Consider the following 24119-nt stretch of genomic DNA (forward strand, 5'->3'; position numbering starts at 1 on the left):
CAGGTTTTGTGGCACAAGTAGGCACTATTCCTAATATTTTCACTTTAAAAACGCTCCTTTCTGAGTATGCTGCTAAGAGACAGACTTTGTTTCTAGCCTTTGTTGACTTCAAAGTCGCTTTCGACTCAATTGACAGATCTCTTCTACATTCGAAACTAATCAAATATAATTGTCCATCTTCTCTGACATCTTTAATAGTTCTCCTTCATACAAATACTACCATGCAGGTGAGACTTGCTCTGTGGGGCGACTTGACAGCTAAATTTAAAACACCCAGAGGACTGAAACAAGGGTGCATCTTGGCCTCTTCCATATTTAATTTCTTTATTTTTGATTTGGGTATTGCTCTAAAACAGATAAGCAGTGATTCTCCGACTATGGGCTTCGCTAAAATCCAATATCTCCTTTATGCAGACAATCTGATTCTTATTTCGAAAACTCAAAGTGGTCTACAAAATCTTCTAAATGGTCTGGAATCTTATGGAGACACAAATCATCTAAATATAAATACAAACACAACACAAATAATGGTCTGCAAATGGCACTCAGGAGCTAAAGTTAAACCTTTTATATGGAGATTGCATAACTCTGCCCTTGTTAAGGAATCCACCTACAAATATCTGTGGATACTGATCACTGATACTCTCGCAAACCCTTGTCAAGAGATAGCAATTAAGGGCAAATTACAGTCTTTAGTTGCTCAGGCTAAAGTATTAATGGGTAAATTCGGAAAATTCACAACAAAACATGTGTTAACTTTGTATATGCAGAAAGTCCTTCCAATCTTAAATTATGGGTCTGAAGCCCAATCCCCTAAAAATGATCTTTGGTGGGACAGATTGGAATCATCCTTTTGGAAGCAAGTACTACATTTACCGGCATGCACCCCGTTACCATTGATCAGGTTTGAATTGGGCTCTCTTTCCATGTCTTCTTTTGTTATTTGGAAGTACTGTGCATTTTTCCGAAAATGTCTTCTCTTTCTTGATCGTCCAGCTATTTTGGGCAAAGTGGCTGTCCATCTACTAAGTAGAGGTCGAATGTTCACCCAAAAATGGTGCAAGTCAACTCTAAATGCACTAGCTGATGCATCAATCTCGCTAGAGCTTCTTTTATCAAATGAAGGCAGTGCAAAAAAGAAAATTCAACAGTATGACTGGTGCACCAATCAAAATACATGTTTAAATTATAGAGACTTCAAACGGAACTTATTTGGTCATAAGCGTTATAGTGTTATGGTTGACTATTTGGTCAAATTTCCATGTCCAAAATTACGACAAAAGCTACTTCGCTTCCGCCTGAATCTGTGGCCAACTCGAGATGTTCTTTCTCGTAGAAATTTAATCCCGAAGGTTGACAATTATTGCCGATTTTGTAAAGCCTTAAATCAGAAAGAGACTTTGGAACATTGTATGGTGTACTGTTGTCAATTGAAATCCACTCGTAAATTGTATTTCAAAAATCATCTGGAAGAACAAAACATGTATACACATAAGGATCTATGGCAATATATCTTCTCATCACCTAAGCTATTTATAAAGATAGCCACGATTCAATTTTTGGATGCTGTATTTCCTGATCAATGCTATAAGCATCAGTCAAATTTTATTGAAATTTGCCATTGCGTAATTTAGACTGTTGAATGTATTTACTGTAATTGTTGTTTTTGTATATTTCCGCTGGTAAACAACTATTAAATGTAATTCTTAAAAGAAATGTATTGCTGTTTTGTATGGTGAAAATTTGAAAGGTGGATTTTATCAACCAAACAAATAAAAAAAAATAAAAAAAAAAAATAAGGGAGCTTACAAGTCACTAAGGTGCTTTAAGGCAGGCCAGTGGGACAGAGTTTCTTCAATAACCCTTGATCTCTTGTCTTTGGGGGTTAGAAACACGGAGCCATGTGTCTGGGCACTTCACTGCATTTGTGCCAGTGTTGAGAAGATTGAGTTGTGCTTTCCTGACGGGGAGACAGGGTTGAGTCGGTCTGAGGTGCGGGTCTCCTGGTAGATCAAGTCAGCTTTTGAGATAGGCCAAGTTGATCTCTTCCAGCAGTTCGAGACAACATTTAATTGAGTGGGAAGATGATGTTTCTGCTGAGTCAGACTAGTTGCTGGTCTTCCAACAAGTCCAGTGGGCATTTAAGTGGGTTGCTTTTAAGGAGCCGAGCACGTCATTGGTCTGATTTGAGGTTTTCTGGTTCAATGGACCAGTGGGTTAAGTCAATATCTGGATGGCGCATAGATCAGGTAAGTGGATCATAGAGGGACAAAAGTAACATTTGAGGTCCTGTAGTTGCCCAAAGTGTGTTGAGTGTCATCTAGCTGGCTTGTATATGTAAAACATGGTTCTGAGCTGCTTCTGGGCATCTGGGTTGTGGGAGGCCCAAAATAGGGTTGCCATGGTGAGGTGAGTCCTTTGTTCCACGCATCCACTCTAGGTTTCATGGCACTTACAGTGGTCACTCCCCTTCAGTGAGCTGGATTCTGGTTCCAGTGGTTCCAGTGCAGAGTGCAAAGTGGCCTTGGTCCACCGCATTGTCACTACAAATATTCCACTGAGGTGGGCAAGGAGAAGAATGTTCCTCTGTCTTGGAAGTTTCTGTCGTCACCTCTATGGCAGAGGATTTTGGAATAAACTGTATCCCAACGATTTCCAAGGTAATTCTTTTGTTTTGAAGTGCAATAATGAATCAACTAAGGGCATGGTTTCCATCCCTTCAAACGTCAAAATGCTACATAAGACTGGTCCGAATTTACCGTGTTGTCACTGATTAAATCCAGGCTCTTGTAACAAGTGTCATTTGCCTTCTAATGCCATTCACAGAGTGTATGAAGCTTTACACAATCCTAAATGTTGGAATCCGTTTCTTGGCCTAAATCTCTCCTCCGGACTACTCTTACTCCACCCGTTCCCATGTCTGCCTACTTAAAAAAAAAAAAACAGTGATCAGCAGTATGGTGTGAGAGTGCCTTTATTATGTCAAGACTATCTTTGAAGCACCGGCTCCCAGGTGAACCTCTGGAGGCAGGTTCCTGTGCCCTGGAGGAAGGCTTTGGCTTTCCTCAGGGGGATCAAAAGGAGTGTTTTCTTGGGCACGGTCCAACATGGTTGTTGTAGAGAAACCTGTGCCAGAACTATAATACACACCCTTACTGTCATGACTAAAGCACTATTCACCAAGTTGTCATTCACTGAAATGATATCCAACTGTTATGACTTATAATTGTGTGATCTTGTTTGTTTGTTTGTTTGTTTGTTTTATTCATTTTTTGTGCACGCCAGACCCAGGGGTAGCAGGGCGCAGTGGCAAGAAAATGCGAGACTTACAAGGTTACATCATAGCACAGTGTACATTCGAAATTACAGTAGGGTCACAAGGTTGCATCATAGCACAGTGTACATTAGAAATTACAGTAGGGTCACACAAATAATTACAAAATATACAAGTTCAAGTAGGTCAATCAGATTTCCAGTTATATGGAATGAAGGTCTAGTGATAAATATCAGTAGGAGGTAGGTAACACCAGTCAACTGAGGTCAGTCGAGGTAAGGAATTGAAAGACTTTTTTCCTGAAATAAAGGTAGGGCAGGTCCGCTCTAAGGTCTTGTGGTAGTGAGTTCCAGGTTTTAGCCGCCTTAACCGGGAAACTATTTCCTCCAATAGTAGTGAGTCTAAAGTTCAGTATTGTCAAGCAATTGGAGTTGCCAGCTCTAGTTGGTCTAAGAGATGTTCTCCTGTGGAATTTGTCAGACAGGTAACTAGGGGCAGAGTTATTAAGGGCTTTGTGGGTCAGTGATAGCATCTTAAGTTTTATTTTGTTCTCCGTGGTCAACCAGTTATGATGTCGACTGGTGGAAGAGATATGGGACCTTTTATTAATGCCTAGTGCTGCTCTCAAGGCATTATTTTGTAGTGTTTGTAGTCTTTTGGTTATTTTTTTATTAGCTCCAGAGTATAGAGCATTACAATAATCAATTCTGGAGAGAATTAAGGCTCTAGCCAAGATTAGGCAGCTCTTATTTGGAAAGGAATGGTTTACCGGCTCTTATCAGTTTGCACGTGTAGGCTGTAGAGGATGCAAGGGAGTTTAGCTGTTTATCAAGTGATAGGGTAGAATCAAGATAGAATCCCAAGGTTTTTACATCCTTGGATACTTGGATGATGTTCCCATCTATGTTGAAAGAGGAGAATTCCAGACCTAGTTTTTTGATATTGGCTTGGGAACCCAGGATAATCAACTCTGTCTTATCATCGTTTAGGCAGAGGCCGTGAGTGGCCATCCATGCCTGGATGATAAGGTATACTTTGTTCACCAATTCCGTGTCTTTGGCATGATCCCCAGAAAGCGGGAGGAGGATCTGTGTATCATCTGCATAATTAGTGTAGGTGATACCAAGATGGTCCAGATCATCAAACAAGGGCTTGGTGAAGATATTGTATAGGGTTGGGGATACACAAGAGCCCTGGGGAACACTACATGAGATAGGGGTGGGATCTGCCGCTGCTGAGGGGGAGAAGACTCTCATCGTTCTCTCGCTCAGGAATGACTTGATCCATCCAATGGCTTCCGAAGAGAAATGGGCGGCGGAGTCCAGGTGAATACAAAGGACTTTGTGATCCACCAAATCAACGGCAGCTGAGAGGTCCAGGAGTAGTAAGAGTACTGTTCTCCCTTTGTCTCTCGGCTCATCAATTTGAGACTTCAAGTCAATGAGGGCAGTTTCCGTTCCGTGCAGGGGACGGAAGCCCGCTTGTCTTTCTCCTAATAAGTTATGTAGTTCTAGATGCTTTTGAATTTGGTTATATGTGGCTTTGTCCAGAATCTTAAGAAGAAACGGTACCGTAGTAATAGGGCGGTAATTAGTAGGGAAGAGGGGATCTAATGTCTGCTTTTAAAGGAGGGGGAGTACCCAGGACTGTTTAAGGTTGGCAGGGATAGTGCCTGAGGCAAAGGAGGCGTTGATCAATTTAGCGATAAAGGGAGATCATTCTCTGGCAGAGTCTTTTATTAACTGTGCTGGGCAAATGTCACCTTAACAATTTGAGGGTTTAAGCGACAGGATAACTTTTTCTACTTCCAAGGCAGTCATTTTGGAGAAGTGGAAGGTATTACTGTGTGCCAGTAGGATATTGGTGTGAGGCATTTTAGTCAAATCCTGAATTTTGAATACTTCTTTTTTTTTGCTGGATTTTATTTTAGAGAGTGATAATTTTATTTGCTAAGGCTTGCTGGATATCCGTGCACCAAGGTTTGTCCTTGGTACAGGTGTCCTGAATGGCGATAGGAGACTCAAGTTCCTTTAGAATGGCAAAAAGCTCTTTCATGCTTTCATCTTAGTAGCAATATGTCATACCCAGACATGGATTATATTTACATTTTAGCTTGCCACCAGGCTGACTAGAGTACACAATTATTGTGTTTTGGAACAGAGGTTCTGATGACTAAAACCTTTGTTGGAACTTTGTGCTCCAGCAGCTGTCACAAATGCACAAGTTACGTTTATACCTGCCATTGCAGGGTACCTAAAATAGATGTCAGGAGATGGTCACAGCAAAGGCACATGAGTGCAGTATAATTTGGGCATGGAGCACTGTAGAAAGCAGGGTCATATTACCGAATCTACTTTTCAGAAACAGATTTTCCTGCAAACTTTTATTTCAGCCTATCTGGCCCTCACCAGATGGCATTCTGCCTTAGTCCCCTTCCCTTTATTACTCATAAGACTAATGGTTATGGTGCTCTTCAAACTTCTATACATGTTCCATAGTCTCAGTAAGCAAATGGAGTGCAGCTCTTGAGACTTTTTCCCAGCCTGGAGCATCGCTGGGAGGCCAATGTTTACAGATAACACAGAGGGGCCGATTCATAGAATTCAGCGCACAAGTGGCGCACGCGGCTGGCGCACAGTGTGCGCGTGCGAATCCCTGCGCCAGCCGCGTGCGCTAAAATCCATTTCCGCGCACAGCGTATTCATGGATTCCAGCCACCAAAACCAGCCGTGGTGCACAGTTGCGCAGCGACCCTGCAGCAGCGCCAGTTACGCCTCCAAGAACGCCTCTCGCGCAGGGAAAAGCCATCAAAATCCCCAACCCAGCGCAAAGGGCAGCAGCAAACGCAGAGCTGGGAGCGTGTATTCCAGGGGTGTGCGGGTGTTTCCATACGCGGCTGGGCTGGGTATGTGTATTTCAGGGGTGCGCGAGAAAGTCTACACACGATTGGCCTGGGTACGTGGATTTCAGGGGTGCGCGAGAAAGACTACATGCGATTGGCCTGGGTACGTGGATTTCAGGGGTGCGCGAGAAAGTCTACACGCGATTGGCCTGGGTACGTGGATTTCAGGGGTGCGCGAGAAAGTCTACACGCGATTGGCCTGGGTACGTGGATTTCAGGGGTGCGCGAGAAAGTCTACACGCGATAGGCCTGGGTACGTGGATTTCAGGGGTGCGCGAGAAAGACTACACGCGATTGGCCTGGGTACGTGGATTTCAGGGGTGCGCGAGAAAGTCTACACGCGATTGGCCTGGGTACGTGGATTTCAGGGGTGCGCGAGAAAGACTACACGCGATTGGCCTGGGTACGTGGATTTCAGGGGTGCGCGAGAAAGTCTACACGCGATTGGCCTGGGTACGTGGATTTCAGGGGTGCGCGAGAAAGTCTACACGCGATTGGCCTGGGTACGTGGATTTCAGGGGTGCGCGAGAAAGTCTACACGCGATAGGCCTGGGTACGTGGATTTCAGGGGTGCGCGAGAAAGACTACACGCGATTGGCCTGGGTACGTGGATTTCAGGGGTGCGCGAGAAAGTCTACACGCGATTGGCCTGGGTATGTGGATTTCAGGGGTGCGCGAGAAAGACTACACGCGATTGGCCTGGGTACGTGGATTTCAGGGGTGCGCGAGAAAGTCTACACGCGATTGGCCTGGGTACGTGGATTTCAGGGGTGCGCGAGAAAGTCTACACGCGATAGGCCTGGGTACGTGGATTTCAGGGGTGCGCGAGAAAAACTACACGCGATTGGCCTGGGTACGTGGATTTCAGGGGTGCGCGAGAAAGTCTACACGCGATTGGCCTGGGTACGTGGATTTCAGGGGTGCGCGAGAAAGACTACACGCGATTGGCCTGGGTACGTGGATTTCAGGGGTGCGCGAGAAAGTCTACACGCGATTGGCCTCGGTACGTGGATTTCAGGGGTGCGCGAGAAAGTCTACACGCGATTGGCCTGGGTACGTGGATTTCAGGGGTGCGCGAGAAAGTCTACACGCGATTGGCCTGGGTACGTGGATTTCAGGGGTGCGCGGGTGGTGGGTGTGCGGGAAGTTCAAGACCTGAATTGGCAGTGTGGGTCCTCCCAGGTCTCCCCTCTACCCCCTCCACGACCTCTGCAGGCATCCCACACCACAGGGGACTACCCTGCACCCCATGTCATGTCCCACAGGCAGCCCATCCACCATGGCCATGCCCCCCAGCCAAGCCACGTGTCCCCTTGCACCCCCACCCCCCAGCACTGTGGGGCACCTGCCAGCAGGCCCCCACCCATGTCTCCCAGCACCCCCACCCCCCAGCCACCAGGGGCACCCTCCACCAGGCCCCCACCCATGTCTCCCAGCACCCCCACCCACCAGCCACCAGGGGCACCCTCCACCAGGCCCCCACCCATGTCTCCCAGCACCCCCACCCCCCAGCCACCAGGGGCAGCCTCCACCAGGCCCCCACCCATGTCCGACTCATGTCTCCCAGCACCCCCACCCCCCAGCCACCAGGGGCAGCCTCCACCAGGCCCCCACCCATGTCTCCCAGCACCCCCACCCCCCAGCCACCAGGGGCAGCCTCCACCAGGCCCCCACCCATGTCCGACTCATGTCTCCCAGCACCCCCACCCCCCCAGCCACCAGGGGCAGCCTCCACCAGGCCCCCACCCATGTCTCCCAGCACCCCCACCCCCCAGCCACCAGGGGCACCCTCCACCAGGCCCCCACCCATGTCTCCCAGCACCCCCACCTCCCAGCCACCAGGGGCACCCTCCACCAGGCCCCCACCCATGTCTCCCAGCACCCCCACCCACCAGCCACCAGGGGCAGCCTCCACCAGGCCCCCACCCATGTCTCCCAGCACCCCCACCCACCAGCAGTGCAGGGGCAGCCTCCACCAGGCCCCCACCCATGTCTCCCAGCACCCCCACCCCCCAGCCACCAGGGGCAGCCTCCACCAGGCCCCCACCCATGTCTCCCACCACCCCCACCCACCAGCCACCAGGGGCAGCCTCCACCAGGCCCCCACCCATGTCTCCCAGCACCCCCACCCCCCAGCCACCAGGGGCAGCCTCCACCAGGCCCCCACCCATGTCCGACTCATGTCTCCCAGCACCCCCACCCCCCCAGCCACCAGGGGCACCCTCCACCAGGCCCCCACCCATGTCCGACTCATGTCTCCCAGCACCCCCACCCCCCCAGCCACCAGGGGCAGCCTCCACCAGGCCCCCACCCATGTCTCCCAGCACCCCCACCCCCCAGCCACCAGGGGCAGCCTCCACCAGGCCCCCACCCATGTCCGACTCATGTCTCCCAGCACCCCCACCCCCCAGCCACCAGGGGCAGCCTCCACCAGGCCCCCACCCATGTCTCCCAGCACCCCCACCCCCCAGCCACCAGGGGCAGCCTCCACCAGGCCCCCACCCATGTCCGACTCATGTCTCCCAGCACCCCCACCCCCCAGCCACCAGGGGCACCCTCCACCAGGCCCCCACCCATGTCCAGGAACAGAGACTTCCAAGCTGTCATGTGTGCAATCTGCACAGGGCTCCCCATGTCACATTCAAACACATGCAACAACCATGCGGTTAACACATTACAGGTCGCACATGCATTACCATGATGTCCCTGCACACATACATGCGTACATGGCCTATGTCACACATGCAGGCAAGTATCAGACAACCAGCACACTGCAACATGCCCTGTCTCACACAGCAATGCTTGGCCACTTACCGCTCAACTCCAGACGGGTCTCCCTCTCAAGGACCTGGCTGTGGAGCGCTGGGTGTGCGCGTTCCAGGACCCTCAACTGGATGGAACTCATGCGGCCCCGGCCCCCCTCCACAAGGCGCCGGGCCTTCATGAGGGTCCTGGACCTCAAGTCCTCCCAGCGCTTCTAGACCTTCTGGATGGTGCGGGTTGCCACCCCCTCCGCGTCCTCTCCCGTCCTTCCCTGTTGGCGCGGGACGATCCGAAGAGGGCATCATACTGCCCCAGGACATGCTCCACCAGGACACCAACTTCGGTGGCAGTGAAGCTGGTGCCCCTCTGCCCCTCTGGCCGGGGGTTGCCACTGGTGTCAGATGTGGATGTGCTCGACATGGCAACCCCAGGGGCAGGAGTGGGTGACCAACTGGGTCCTGGGGCTGGGCTGTGGAGCGATGTCATTTGAGTCGGGACTCTTCTGTACCAGCAGGGGTGGACACAGCAACTGGAGCCCTGCAGATGGCTGATGTGCAGGCACCAAATGGCAGGGCACGGTGGCAGCAGGCAGGCAGGCAGGCAGCAGCAGATGGCATGTGGGAGGCTGCTTGGGGCACTGGGGGCCAGTGAATTGGCCTTCTGGGCAGGAGCGTGGTCTTCCGTGTGTTTTCGCGTGGCCAGCTTCATACGGAGTGAATAGGCACGTGAAAAATCTGCACGCTGCGTGTAATGCGCGTAAGCGCGCGTGAAAAACTGCACGTCCACGTGTAATAGGAGGAAAGGGTCCATGCATAAGCGTGCGCGCGTGAAAAACTGCACGTCCGCGTGTAATGCGCGTAATCAAACGTGAAAAAGTGCACGTCCGCATGTGACGTGACGCGCGCGTGCGTTTCCCTCAGCACGGGTTAAAGGTGAGCGGGCCCAGCTGTTCGCTGTACGTGCCTTTCGTGGAGACCGACGTGTGTTGCTGCTTCCAGTCGTTTCGCGCGCCATCTACTTCACAGCTCTCAAGGACGTATCTCTTCTTTTGGCGGGGGTATTGGCTACGCGTGTTTTTCTGCATCGCGCTAGTCAGACGGTGAGTCGCAAACGCTCCTTTTCCCACTGCGGGTGCCCCTGTGTATCGCACCCATTTTCGATGTCATCGTAGCCTGCGTGTCCCACGCGTACGCGTTATACGTGTTACTGGGTGCCACCGCGTACTGCGGGAGGTTTAATCCACGCACGTAGGCTGCAGGGTTGCGTGCACGGTTTTACTGCAGTTTTGGGGTGCCTGAGCGTTGCGTGACCCGTCAACACATCACCGGGGTCACATACAGCCTTGCAGGTGCAGGGGGGCTGTTAACATCTTGCTTCCCACCCCCTTCACCCCAATTGCCCAGGTCAATTGTGCTGTACACCTCCCATTGGCACCACTCCATCTGTGCCAGCACTATTACATCTGTGCCATGGTAGGGAGGCTACCAAAGGTGAGGGGCGCCTCAGCTGGGCGTCCTCCTCGTGGCGGGCGTGGTCGGGGACGTGGCCGTGGTGACCAGGGAGTAGGGGGACTCCAGGGTGTCCAGGGCAGCCACAGAGGGGGAAGAGGCAGGGGTGCGCCACTTGAGCACAATGTTGTGCCATGTGTTGGTGCAGCCATGCCACCACCCCCTGTGGTTCAGGGGGATGCAGCTCCTGCATCTGGCACTGGCACCCGTATGACCCGGCAGTCCGTTTCATCGACTGCCACGGGCCCAAGGGTAGCGGTAGCTGCAGGTGCAGTTGTGGACACCGCCACCCAGGCTCAGGGTCTGCCAGCGCAGGCTGCGTTGGCACTTGAAGAGCCCTTGGTAGATCTCCAACAGGCCAGGGGGGAAACCATTGGGGCAGGCCGGGCTGCTCAGACCAAGACACGTGTCCCTGGGGCAGTCATGTCATCTGCTGCCCCGAACAGCCGGGTGTTGGCAAGTGCAGGGGCAGATGCACCCAACAGCACCCCGGTTGTGAGTCTGCCAACCAGGACCGTTGCGGTCAATGACCCTGCCACAGCTGATGTTGCTGCGCAGGGTCCATTAGTGGGCACCCAGCTGCCACTGACACAAGTCAGGCCTTTGGTCATCCCTCCACCTGCCACTCCCTCGGCTCAATCCACCCAACCCACTGGCCATACTGGTCAGGGCGGCATTAGCCAGCCAGGGTCTGCGCCACAGTCCAAGAGGAGGAAGGTTGCATCTGCAGCACAGGCTGGGACCCCACACACAGCCACGACCTCCTGCACGTCGAGGAAGAAGCCTTTCTGTAAGCAGGAACTGGACTTCCTCGTGGACTACGTGCGGGGACACAGCCGTGACATGCTAGTGGGTGCCAATAGTCAGACTACGGCTGCCCAACGTGACACCCACTGGAAGCATGTGGCGGAACATGTCAGTTCATTCGGCCATGAGGTGCGCACGGCGCAGGAGTGCAAAAAGCGCTGGAATGACATCAAGCGCAGCACTAAGGCCAAGCGTGCCTCAAATTACAACTTGACTCTGGTGACTGGCGGTGGGCCTGCACCAGAGGAGGAAGAACTCACTCCGCATGAGGCTCTCGTTGCGGAGTTCATACCACCAGAATTGGTCGAAGGTGTGGGAGAGATGCTGGACTTTGATGCCCAGTCCAGTGAGTGTTGATGCGTAGTTGTTGAGGACGTGTGTGTTTCACTTGTGGGATGTGTTGTGCATGATTGCTGCTACATGTGACCTGTACATGGTTCTGATGTGTAAGTAATGCAATGCCACCGTCATGCGTGTCTCCTCTGCCTGCATGCGGGACTCCATGTGGCCATGCTCCCTTGCCCCTCCTCCGCCACTCTGCACCCCAGTTCCACCTTTGCACTGGTCTGCTACATTCTTGCCAATGTGTAGTTTCATGTTCATGTGTCCTGTGTAGATGCTAACATCCAGCTTAGAAACTGCCAGACATATGCCGTGTGGTACAGCCTTAGTACTCGATGCAGGGCATCCCACTTGTACTGTGCATGGGTCAGATGTCCCGCAGGGACATGAGTGCCCCTTCATGCTCCATGTGCATTGCACACATGCCCCTATGTGTCCTTGACTGGATGATCACTGTAATATGAGTCCTTGGTTACATACATTGCCTGCCATATCATCGGCCTCCCCATGTCAACTGTGGCTCAGTCCTGCGTTGCACACATGTTTAGGCTCTGACAATCTGTGTGGCTCACAGGCCTCAGCCTGTTCAATGGCCAATGACTCTGTCCAACTCTTGTCGTGTCTTCTTCACACGTGGCCGGCCTCCGGATCTTCCATCATGTGTCCTGCCCACTGTCCCAGCATCATTTGCAGTGTTGTAATTGAAATCACATTAAGCTGTTGATGCCAGTCAACACTGCTTGTCAATACACAGGTGTATGGTCAGCCTTTTGATACCATGCTAGGCATCCCTGCTTTGGTACTGGGGTGGAGGGGTGCTTGCCTTCTAGACATGGTACACATTGAATACACAATGCACGTGATGTCTGATTTTGACATTGCACTGCCTTCACATTTCCTGGCACACACCATGGAGTGCTTGTACATGTAGGTAGTGAGTGGCGTACACATTTTCTGCACTGCTTAGACCCACTTCCATGCAAACTGCCACCTTTCAACAGGTCTGATCACAGAAGCTATTCTAAGTAGACCCAGCATGCATGCAAGGTCATATGTTGTGTGTCACATGTCTGCCAGATGCCTTTGCTGTCGGTGTGTGTGTGTGTGTTGTGTGCTTCTGACATGTGTACTGACCTTTTCCTCTCTATTTTTCAGGTGATGACGCAATGGATGCAGAGGATGGTGTTGTCATGCCAGACACAGGGTTGGTAAGACCACATCAACCCGGCACTAGTGGGGGTCGTGGGGTGGTAGGCCACGAAAACCCCCAAGTGCTGCAGTCCATCCTGTCTCTGGCTGCCTATGAGTCCAGCCTTGATGACGACTCTGACGTCCATGTTGAGTTGGATGACCATCAAGTCCATGTGTCAGGGGTGAGTGATTCTGATGTGGACACTCCTCTGTCTGCGACCCCTGCACTGAGGGATCAGACAGTCTTGGTTCCTCCGCACGTGGTGGATCGGGACGCAGGGTCACCCTCCACACCAGTCACTGATGTGCCTGGGACATCACGTAGACGGGGGCATGTAGTCGTGCAGCCGCAGGCGGTGCCAACACAGCGAGGACCCCCGGTCCTTGGGTCCCGCAGGGGTCAAGCCCGGCAACGCCGTCGCCGCACGCAACCGCTGTATACTGAGTGGGAGCAAGACATGACTGCCAATTCAGAACGGCAGGGGGCAGCAATGGAGAACATCGCTGACAGCATGGAGCGTGTGGCCCGATCTGTGCTCCCCCCTGCTAGGCAGGTGCTTCTCCAGCAGCAGGCGGCACGGTCCACGGCCCGCTCACTCAGGCTGGGCATGGCGGCCTCAGACAGGGCACGCCAGGCTGAAATGTCGTCTCTGCGTCAAGCAATTGCTGCTCACGCAGAGGCGCACATGGATGCCCTGAGGGAGGAGTATGCCTCCCTCAGATCCACTCTGGGTGTCCTTATGATGTCCCAGAGGCAGCAGGCAGAGGAGAGGTTTGCACAGCTTGAGCGCACCATCTCGGCTGAGCTACAGGCTTGCCGGGAGGTGCAGCGGTTGTCCAGCCAGGCCTTGCAGGAGGAACTCAGTGTTACACGTGCTACCTTGCAAGAGGAAGCACGTGTATCATGTGAGGTCCTGCATGCAGACCTATGTAACATCGCCACACAGAACCAGGCTCACCTGTCCGGCAGACTTGCTGCCGACGAGGGGCAAGCTGCGGCTAGGCGTGGCCAGGCTACTGTGCCACGTCCTCCTTATCAGGATGAGCCAGACTCGGACGACCATCTATCTCCCACATAGGTCGTGCTGTGCAGGCGTTGAGCCCATGGAGGTATTTTTTTTTGGCTCAGCATCATCGCATGTGGGTGTTGAGCAGCACCCTGTACCTCCCCCCTCCTGGGTGCCTCCCCCCCCCCCCCGGGTCGTATGTGGCCATTTTTGATTTTTCTTTTAGTTTAGTTAGTAAAGTTTCTGTTTGATAGTTAGTTTAAATAGGTAATGTAGGTTTTCCATAGTTAGTGTAATTAGTTAATAGTTGAGTTAGTTTAAAATTGCTAGTCTATTGTGCTTTCATGTGGCGGTGCGGTGCTTTGTGGCTTTTGAAGACATCCACTGTCTGTTCCAGCTGGGCCCTTCATGGTTGTCTTGTGTATGTGTTTGCTGCTTGGGTTCCTTGACTCACATATGCCACTCCTGCCTCCCTTATCCATGGGCTCGCAAGGATGGTTCGGTGTAACAGAATTTTACACAAGGGCTTTGGACTGTCATATCTGTGGCATGTCTGGTGCTTTTTGACTTGTGTTGACACCCCTAGTGGGGATGATTTAGGTGTAATTGTCCACTGTTCAGCTTTTGCTAGATGGGGCGTGTCATGATTAATGTGGACATTGATTGCTATGCATTGTGTATTATGTTTCATATCTTTCCTGTACACGTGCTTGTTGCAAATCATGCTGTAGATAGTGTTCCACATTTTGGAGGTGAAAGACGGACTGATGGTGTGATTTGTGATGTGACTCTCTGACATGGTCAAGTAATGAGATGCATGATGAGACACACACAGATCACTTTGATGCATTAATCATGTGTTTCATGCACTTCCTGCAGGGGGATGAGGCACCAGAGCACCTTTGCCAGCAGACATGGCCCATTGGACAACGTAATTCCTGACCCGTTTGTTGGTGCCCACATGCACATGTGTGCACATGCAGAGCCACAGTGATTGCAGACCCACATCCTAGAACTGCTGACATGTTCCAAGGAACTCCAGGCAAGGTGAGCATCACAGGGGGGCCACTAGACAGCAAAGCTTGCACCAGGCGAGTTGCACGTGCAGGCTTAGTCACAGCACTGAGGGTGAGCTTAGACAAATATTGGTGTTGAAGCACACAATGCAGCTCAGATGTGTTTGTGGACTGATGGCTGTTGATAATAGGGTTGTCTGGGACACATGCGGGGGCAGTGGCACATACCCTGCGGTACACCAAGGTTCATTGAGGCACTTGTATCAACCATGTAGCCTTCCAAGACATGAAAAGGGGCAGCTCACAGGGACATACAGCAAGGGACATACTCGGGTGCAGTGCATGTCTATTCCACGTACTTCATGATAAATGCACTGGCAACTTTGTTTTGGTCATGGTGGTACGCAACTTGCTCTGTAGTCATGGCTTGCCATATGGGTCTGTCTGCTTACCCAGGGAACATTGCATGTTGTGTGAATTGTGACACATTGGTGTTCCATTTGCCACGCACCCACCAGCGGCTGACTTACTGCATTAACTGTGAATGACCCGTCACAGGGGTGATGTTATATATGGGTACGAAGCATGGAGCACAGATTGTCTGTTTGTAGAGTTGTATGTTGTTATGGGGCATGTTTTGTGTTGTGTTTTTGTGTAATTGGCACGTACAGGTTGCTGACTGTGTCTCTCTTTGCAGCATTGCAGTGCTCCTGTAACCGGACCTGAGAGTGCGCAGGCAGGAGGCCAGCACTCAAAACCAGAGCTAAGTGTCTTGTTGTATTTTCTTACAAACTGCCCTGCATAGGCTTGCTGGGGAGTGTACTGATGCATGGATGTATGTGTGGTCCTATTTGGTATGTTTTTTACCCTAATCACCCGTGATCCTATGCAATTTCGAAACCTGTACCCTCTACCCGGTGTTCCTGCTTCCCATGCCTATCCAAGCAATGTTCCCTGACCCTCTTTCGCCACTGGGGTTGCGGATGCCTGTGTAAGCCCCGAACTTGCAGGCGCCAAAACCCTAGAGGGGGTGGTTGGTTCGTACCACTCCTGAGCCTGGACTACAGAAGGCCATGACAATGATGTCCAAGTTTGTTTGGATTGTGCATGTGTTCATGCAGGTTGTACATTTTCGTGCATTCCCTGGTTTCATGTGTCATTCCTACTCCCCTCACCTGCCACGCATTCCAGTCATCCAGTGTGTCTACACCTGTCCCGACTGCATATCCCTGAACCTCTTTCCCCACCAGGATCTCAGGGGCCTGTGTGAGTTTGACCTTGCAGGCACCCGGGACATGGTGTGGGTGGTTGTTTCATGAGACTCCAGCGCCTGTACAGGGGATCTGTGACAGTACACATCCATTCATGGTGCATCATCCTATGTCATGTACCACACATGTCTCACATCCTGTCGTGACATTGTTTTGCTGTGCTACCTTGGTTGTTGCATCATTGTGGTAGTACTTGGCCTTTGAGACGTACTGCAATGTCAAGTCATCTACTGGAGGGTGTTTGGGTTCCTTTTCATGCCTTGGATTATGTGATTTTGGAAATGAGTGTGGATTCTGAGGGTTCAGGCATCTCTTTACACACAAGGTGGGAGATGGACACGAAGGGTAAAGGTGATCCTGTGGCCAGGTGGGAATGAGGGTTGGAGGCTCCATGACCCAGGTGCAGTTGTTCAGTGGGTCATGGTCATTTGCGAGGGGGGGGGGTTGTTGTTGATAGTTGCGTTGCCCTGCAGTGTGATGGGAACTCTGACATTGTAATGTTGTTATCCTATGTACATGTTGTGTTCTGCTGATCAATGCCTGTTCATGTGTTGTGTTTTCCTTTCAGGTGCGAGGGGATAGTAGTGGTTTGACATGCTGGGGTGTACACATGGTGGATGTTCACATGTGATGTGTAGGGAACACTGATGGTCACTTGAGTGCACATGCATATGTGGAGTGCATGTCCTTGCAGAACCACACACTTGCACTCGGATGCACTCCATGTCCTCCCACCCTTGCATATCCACGTGTACACTGTTTGCCTTCTGGTGCCCACTGTGTCCCGCCAGCACATGTTCTGTGACCGATTATGGTTCGAGTACATGCCTAATTTGATTTTTGATGTAGTCTGTCACTTAGATGTGATGCTCAGGGTGTGCATCACACGCAATGGCTGTTCACTGTGCTGTGCGCTGAGCAGTGTGATGCAGGAGTAGGACATTGCACACATGAGCTGCAGTGTTCATTTTGCAATGCATCATGTGCATATAGCCAGGCATTCGTTGTGATGTTACGTCTACGACTGTTGTAATGCATTAGGAATCGACTTATTTTTGGTGGGACATTTTGTTGGTCTGTCATTTCATCGGATTCCGGGTCAGGCATCATTGTCCGATGCCACTGTACATTTAGGACATGGAAATGTGTACCTTATCGTTACTGGGTCGGTGTATGGGTATTGCTTGCCATGTCATGTTGATGTTTGGGAGGGTTTGACTGACATGACAGTGATGGCCATGGCCTGTTTTGCAGGTGTGTGTGATGCACACCTTGCATGTCCAGGTCATCCGCTTCTCAGAGCAACTAGCTGGGGGTAGGTTTCTCTCCGCAGCAGGGCCCTCCCCCTCGAACAGACTTCCTGACTTGAACTTGAGGGGAACCATCTCCAGTTCTGGAAGCACCTCAAGACCTTCCTCTTTGCGTCTGCTTACTCTCTGCCTCTCCCTTGCAGAATTGTTCACTGGAACTGCACAGGAGCTGCAACTGGGCCACTCTCACCAACCTCGGTCCCTGGCCCAGCCACTGTCCACTTGCACTGCCACCCTGGCAACCCCTGCACTGCAGTACTGTCTCTCTATCCCTACAGCCCTCCCTTCCCAGCACTCGTCTGCACTTACCTTAGCAGTTGCCAACAGGCGACCTATGTATAATTTTTTGGCCTACTTCCCCTGTACTGGACTCCCCCCCACCCTTGCACTTTTCCCTTCCCCCTACCCCTGCACTTGCACAATCACAATGACACCTGGCCTAGTAGTACCGTTCTCTGTGTTCCCTTGTTCCCCCCCCCCTGCCTCATTGTGCCTTGTAATACTTGTGTATGGCTCATGTCATGTCACATGTCATGTGTGCATTTTGGTTGCACAGGATAGCTTGTGTTTAAGTAGCTAGGGATGCAGACGATGTGGCACTTCCATGGCAACTATCTCAGGGTGGTAGGGTTGTGACAGTTGACTGTCACTTTGTCATCATCGATTGTCACCTGGTATGTGCCAGGCCTGTGTGCACTCCGCAGGGGTTGGAGTTTAGGTGAAAAATGTGGCCACAAGCTGGGTCCGGGCTACCTCGCCACGTGCCCTGTCCCCTCCCATGGGCAGCGCCTGTGCCTGTGGTTGGGGATGTGGGGGCACCACCATGTCCACCGGGACGCCCTGCCGTGTTGCAACATTGTGCAGGACACATGCTGCCACAATGATCCTGCACACAACTGCTGGTGCATAGAGTAGTTGCCCACCAGAGCGGTCAAGGGAGCGGAAACGTGACTTGATCACTCCGAATGTGCGCTCCACTATGCCCCTGGTTGCAATATGGGCAGCGTTGTATCTTACCTGGGGTGGTGTGGTGGGGTTCCGGATTGGCGTCATCATGTGGTTGCTCAGAGGGTAGGCACTGTCCCCTGGGGAGGTGATAATTGTTCAGATTATTAGGGTTGGTATATTTGTCTGTGTGTGACTTGCATGCATGTGCAAGGGCATTTGTACTCACCTAGGAGCCATGTGTCGCCATGCTGCCCAGCTTCCAGGGCCCGGCTCAGGGCGGACATTCTGTATATGAAACTGTCATGGGTGGAGCCAGGGTAGTTTGCATACACAGAGGTGATGATTCCCTTTGCATCGCATACCACCTGTACATTGATGGAATGCCAGTGCTTGCGGTTTCGGTAGATGTGCTCAGTGGCCCTAGGTGGACGTAGGGCCACATGGGTGCAATCTATGGCACCGAGCACTTTGGGGAAGTGTGCCACCCTGAAAAAATCCAGGACAACGGCCTGCCTTTCTGCGGGTGTTCTGGGCATGTATATGTGCCTGCGGACTGAGGGGCGCGCTGTCATGATTGCCAGTACCTGGTGTAGGCAGCGTGACTGCGTGGCCTGTGAGACCCCCCCCACTATGGCAGTGGTCCGCTGAAACGACCCAGTGGCCAAGAAATGCAAGACATTGAGCAGCTTCTCCAAGGGGCTCAATGCTTGGGAGCAAAGGGTGGGGGATGTGAGGTCATCTTCCCACTTCCTGACCAGGTCTAGGATGATATGGGGTGGAAACCTATACCTGCCGTAGACCTGGTCGTCAGGCATCCCAAAAAGGCCTGTCCGTGGTGCAAAAATGCGTGCCCTGGCTATTCTCCTCCTCCTGCGGTGTCCCACAATCACTGCAGCAACAAATGGGGCATTCATCGTCGCTGTATATACGCGTTTGTTGTTTGCGCGCACTTTTATGCTGTGCGCGGGCGCGGGACGCCTCCGTGTGGGCGGACTCGTTGGTTTGCCGTATTCGGGTGTCATCGCGTGTGATCGGAGGGGAGCGAGCGTACACGCGATTGGCCTGGGTACGTGTGTTTCGGGGTGCGCGGGTAGTTCCAGACGCGATTGGCCTGGGTACGTGTGTTTCGGGGTGCGCGGGTAGTTCCACACGCGATTGGCCGGGGTACGTGTGTTCCGGGGTCCCGTGAACTTTCACACGCGATTGGTTGGGATCCACGTGTGTACTGTCATCACGTGCAATGAGGGATACTCCCTCGCACGTCACGTCACAGACGCGCTCACGCGCTGAGGGCCTTTGGTCCAATGAAAATGCGTATGCGTGCAGACGCGCTTACGCGCTAAGGGCCTTTCCTCGAATTACACGCTGACGTGCAGAATTTTCACGTGCCAAATCACTCCGTATCAAGCTGGCCACGCGTAAGCACACGGAAGACCACGCTCCTGCCCAGAAGGCCGAACTACTGCCCCCCAGAGCCCCGAGCACGCTCCCACCTGCCATCTGCTGCTGCCTGACTGCCTGCTGCCCACGTGCCCTGCCATTTGCTGCCTGCACATCAGCCAGGGGTGCTGTTGGTGTGACCACCCCTGCTGGAACCAAAGACTCCCGACTGGGATTCCATCGCTCCACAGCCCAGCCCCAGGACCCAGTTGCCCACCCACTCCTGCCTCTGGGGTTGTCATGTCGGGGCAAACTCCATCTGTGACCACTGACAACCCCCGGCCAGAGAGGCAGAGGGGCACCAGCTTCAGTGCCACCGAAGTTGGTGTCCTGGTGGAGCAAGTCCTGGGGCAGTATGATGCCCTCTTCGGAAGTTGCCGCGCCGACAAGGAAGGACGGACTCGGATCTGGACTGACATCGTGACTGCCATCAACGCGGAGGGGGTGGCAGTCCGCGACTTCCAACATGTCAAGAAGCGCTGGGAGGACTTCAGGTCCAGGACCCTCACCAAGGCCCGGCGCCTCTTGAAGGCAGCGGATGCCAAGGGGCGCCGGGGCCACTTGTCGGAAGAACAGATGAGGGTCCTGGAACACATATCCCCAGCGCTCCACGTCCAGGTCCTTGAGAGGCAGACCCGTCTGGAGTCGAGCGGTGAGTGTACATGCATCCTGATTGTGAGCAGTGCGTGTGGTGATTGTTCAGTAGTGTGCAGGTTGCACATCTGTTTGTATGGGGTCGAGTATGGGTGCGGGTGTACAGGGCCGTGGGGCTGACACATGCGAGGGCTGTAATGTGTGAGACATGGATGGTGCCTGTGTGTGTGGGCTTGCATGCCAAATGCAGTTGTGTGGGCACACAAGTTTGTATGAATGTGTAAGTGAGTAGACATGTCCGTGATGTCATGCATGTATGTTGTTTTCAGCTGATTGTATCAGCGCTGTGTACATGTGCATGTGTGTGTATTTGACAAGGGTGCAACAGTGATGCAACATGGATGCATGTGACAGCGGTATGTGGAAGCCTGATTGGCAGATGTGACATGGATGCCCGTCTGATCACTGCGACACTTAGCAGAGGTGTACACATGCATGCAAATGTGGTGGTTGGTGTGTACATGTGTGGTGCACTTCCTGTGTTGCTTGTGATGTCTGGCTCACCTTTGGCTGCTGATGCTGTTGTATGTGTATGGATGGTGTTGGCAGTTGCAACATGGCTGTGGTATGGCTCGTGTGTGCAAGTTGTAATGACATGTGTGTTGGGGATTGTGATGACATGTCTGAGGTTTGCCAATGCCACTCATGTACAACTGTCATGTGTGTATGTGTCCATTGTACAGTGCCCTGATGCCTGTGTTTTTTTTCTCCCTGTCTGCAGCGTCAACTGATGAAGAGGGCGGAGAAGGTGCTGTGGAGCACAGCGGCGGGGATCCCACCGCCAGCCGGAGACGCAAGGCCCGGCTCCCCTCCCAGGTTGTCATCTCGTCGGGGAGTGAGGAGTCCGGTGCCGCGTCCCAGGCTGCAGCTGCCGGGGGGAGGTCCAAGAGGCGGAGGTTGCAGTTGGACTCCTCGGCAGCAGAAGGGGCAGCTGGGACCCCACAGGGCCCAACGGGGGAAGATGGCACAGAGTCATCCAGGTTGGTGGGGGGTTTGGTGGAGGAGGAGGCCATGCAAGCACCGGAGACGGGGTCTGGGGGTGGGGATCCCACTGGTGCTAGTGGTGCAGTGCAGGACCAGGGACAGGAGGCAGCACAGGCCGCCGCGGAGGTGCCTGTGTGCAATCCTGTCCCTGATCCTGTCCCTGCATCATCTTGCACCAGCAGGGATGCCCATGTCCAGACCAGTTTTCAGGCAGGGGATGAGCTGACGTCAACTGGCCTTCCTCTGCCTGCGGACGTGGCTATCCAGGCCCGGGTTGAGCCTGTCCTGGCTGGAGTGGCGTTGCGTCAACGGGCCATGCGAGGTGACCTGCAGTCTTTTCATGAAGAGACTGCACATCATCTCGAATGGCTCGTTGACCACGTCAGCCTGCTGGGACAGGTCACCCAGGCCGGATTCCTCCGTCTGATGGGGCTTGCCACGACCCCCTCCTCAGCTGGACCCCCTACGCGCCAGTCGTCCTCTGTGCCATCTTCCCACCCATCAGTCACCTGGGTGCCCTGTGGAGCTGCCTCTGACGGTGCGGCCAGGCTGGTGGAGGAGGCATCCCTGCCGCAGTCGGGAGTCGGACGTCCAGCAGGGGTGGCCACGTCAACGACTGCACCCCAGCCGGCGGAGGATGTGCAGGCAGCAGGAGGCAGTGCAGGGGCAGAGGCACAGCAGCAGCAGCACCATGGTGGGAGCCATGAAGGCTCGGGGCCTTCGACATCGGAGGGGCAGGCATCGGCCGGAGGGCAGGAGGACCCAGGACAAAAAGTGTCTTCCGTGTGGCAGCGGTTGGGCCACGCCATAGATGCGGAGCGGCAGCGGGCGGAAGAGGCACGGCTCTCAATGGTCAGGGCGGAGAACTCCATGCAGAGGGCCCTGAGGCGGGTCGAGAGCCTCGAGGCAATCCGCAGGGCTTTGGAGGTGGACACGTCGACGGCCCTGCGGACCCTCGGGGCCATGGAGGAGGACCGCCTCCGGGACATTGAGGAGGAGTTCGATGATGCCCTGGCCCGGCACATCCAGAAGTGAGCCGTGGAACTAGCCCGCTGCCCTTGTACATAGTTATGTAGGTAGTGTTAAGTTTCATTTTTGTTTTTATTTCATTTGGACCTTTTGGACATTGGCCACATTTTTGTATATAGTTTTTTTTATTAGTTAGTGTAGTTAGTTAGGTTTCCTTTATTTTGTTGGGATGATGGACCCTGGCTTCTTGCATTGTACATAGTTGTGGACTTGTACATACTTTCTTTTTTGACATTATCCATGGATCAATGGCTTATAATTTTTTTTTCACATTGGATTTTGTTTGGTGGACATTGACTTTGTACTACATTACTTTGGATTTCTATATTCTTTAATATTTTTTTTATTTTGAACGGACATGCTTCTTTTCATTTTTTTCCATTCACATTTCTGTTTCTTCATTTTTGTTTCTATTCATCTTTCCTTTAATACATTATTTATTTGTTGCACTTCAATGTGTGGTGTCTCATTGTTTTCATGCATTTCATGTTATGTGTTTAGAGAATCACTGACACCCATTGGGTGTATGTGAGGGACATGTGTTTGTTTTGGAACTTGCAATTGGTGTTCTGTGATGTAATTGCAGAATATGAGTGGGTGGATGCAATACTCGGGTGGGTGTTTTGCATTTGGGGGCTGACCATAGAGACCAGGGATCTGGACTGTGATGACATGTTGGGTGGGGAACATGAGTTGGACATGGGTGGGGGCCTGCTGGAGGCTGCCCCTGGTGGCTGGGGGTTGGGGGTGGTGGGAGACATGGGTGGGGGCCTGGTGGAGGGTTCCCCTGGATGCTGGGGGGTGGGGGTGCAGGGGGACATGTGTGGGGGCCTGGTGGAGGGTGCCCCTGCACTGCTGGGGGGTGGGGGTGGTGGGAGACATGTGTGGGGGCCTGGTGGAGGGTGCCCTGCACTGCTGGTGGGTGGGGGTGATGGGTGACATGAGTGGGGGTCTGGTGGAGGGTGCCCCTGGATGCTGGGGGGTGAGGGTGCAGGGGGACATGTGTGGGGGCCTGGTGGAGGGTGCCCCTGCACTGCTGGGGGGTGGGGGTGGTGGGAGACATGTGTGGGTGCCAGGTGGAGGGTGCCCCTGCACTGCTGGGGGGTGGGGGTGGTGGGAGACATGTGTGGGGGCCTGGTGGAGGGTGCCCTGCACTGCTGGTGGGTGGGGGTGATGGGTGACATGAGTGGGGGTCTGGTGGAGGGTGCCCCTGGATGCTGGGGGGTGAGGGTGCAGGGGGACATGTGTGGGGGCCTGGTGGAGGGTGCCCCTGCACTGCTGGGGGGTGGGGGTGGTGGGAGACATGTGTGGGTGCCAGGTGGAGGGTGCCCCTGGATGCTAGGGGGTGGGGGTGCAGGGGGACATGAGTGGGGGCCTGGTGGAGGGTGCCCCTGGATGCTGGGGGGTGGGGGTGGTGGGAGACATGAGTGGGGGCCAGGTGGAGGGTGCCCCTGGATGCTAGGGGGTGGGGGTGCAGGGGGACATGAGTGGGGGCCTGGTGGAGGGTGCCCCTGGATGCTGGGGGGTGGGGGTGGTGGGAGACATGAGTGGGGGCCTGGTGGAGGGTGCCCCTGGATGCTAGGGGGTGGGGGTGCAGGGGGACATGAGTGGGGGCCTGTTTGAGGCTGCCCCTGCACTGGTGGGGGGTGGGGGTGGGGGGAGACATGGGTGGG

The sequence above is a fragment of the Ambystoma mexicanum genome, chromosome 4q, assembly GCF_040938575.1.
Source record: "Ambystoma mexicanum isolate Mex_15411 chromosome 4q, UKY_AmexF1_1, whole genome shotgun sequence".
Taxonomy (NCBI): Eukaryota; Metazoa; Chordata; class Amphibia; order Caudata; family Ambystomatidae; genus Ambystoma; species Ambystoma mexicanum.